Raw genomic sequence first — 1,522 nt, forward strand, 5'->3', positions numbered from 1 at the left:
AGATCACTCTTGGGGACATGTGCAAAGCCTCTTGGCTCCTAAGTGGTGACACTTTCCAGGATGGGTCAGGGTCTGGCTGACCATATGTCACTTCTTTTTTTTTTTTTTAGAGAGAGTGAGGGGGGGTGGAGAGAGAGAGAGAGAGAGAGAGAGAGAGAGAGAGAGAGAGAGAGAGAGAATTTTTTTAATATTTATTTTTTAGTTCTCGGCGGACACAACATCTTTGTTGGTATGTGGTGCTGAGGATCGAACCCGGGCCGCACGCATGCCAGGCGAGCATGCTACCGCTTGAGCCACATCCCCAGCCCGTGAAACTATTGTTAAAAGCATGAAAATATGAGTTGTTGAGGAAAACAGAATAACCAACCAGAATTATTCCTAGCGTGGATATAAAAATATAATCAAGCAGCAGGGAAGCAGTGAGTCAGGGAGAGGGGTAAAAGGTCTGTAAGGGGAGGGTGTTTTGTGGGTCAGGAGTCATTTTTATCTAGGGTCTCCTGGGTTTCCATTTTGGAGCCATTTTTTGATAATCCACAATGTTGTGAGACAGAATAAATCTGAGGTAGAATGACGGACCGTCCTGGAGGGGCGGAAGGTACAGGGCAATGCTGCAGGCACAAGGCGAGAGGCCTGGGTGTAAACAGGTCACCAACTCAGAGGAGGCTGCAAAACCTTTATGCAACGGGAACGGTGTAGGAGGGATCTTGTGAGGCTCCCAGTTGCCTCTAAGGTAAACGAAATCATTTCCAGATTTTTTTTTTTCTAAAAATTGGGAGTATTGATCAGAAACCGATTCCTTACATTACCAGGACCAAGTTTAAATCCTGGGCTCATTTTAGGGCGAGGCACAGGCTCAAGGAACCTTGTGAACCCTGTGACTCCACCTCTAGCCCCGCCCCTACTCGGCTATAAACACCCTGGCGCAAGTTGCTGTCCTCTGGAGACCGCCCCATTCTGCCCTGAATAGGTACCAGCTTTCCTAAATGAACGGTGTGGGCCTTGGACCTGCACCTGCAGCAGGTGCGCCCTGAACCCGCAGGTCCTGAGTTGACCTCCCCTTCTCACGGGGAACTCTCCATCCTTCATCAGAGACAGCAGAAGAAAAACTGCCCAGGCTGGGAGGGGCAGTAGCCGGGATGGGGGCCCTAGGCAAGGAAGGCTAAGGCGCGCAGGTGTCCCGCGGGGGAGTGGGGAGCAGTTTTCTTTTTCTTTTCCTTGCAGCACTTGGGTTCGAACACAGGGTCTCGCGCCTGGTAGGTAGGAGCACAAGCGCCCCAACCTGAGCTGCACCCTCAACCCGCGATTTCTAATGGGCTCCCCCCATGCGAGCCCTTACAGGAGCCTAAAGGCAAAGTTTCTTGGGTGCGGTAAATGCTGAAAAGTAGGTTGACTAGGAATGTCCCGCAGCTTGTGTGCGGCGAACCCCAACCCTCGCCTGGGGCGAAAGGAAAGCCCACCTCCCTGCAGACAAGGCTGAGGGTTGACCACGAAACCCAGGCTGAAGCCGAAGGCCTCCGGGCTG

Source organism: Urocitellus parryii, chromosome 1, assembly GCF_045843805.1.
Source record: "Urocitellus parryii isolate mUroPar1 chromosome 1, mUroPar1.hap1, whole genome shotgun sequence".
NCBI classification, from domain to species: domain Eukaryota; kingdom Metazoa; phylum Chordata; class Mammalia; order Rodentia; family Sciuridae; genus Urocitellus; species Urocitellus parryii.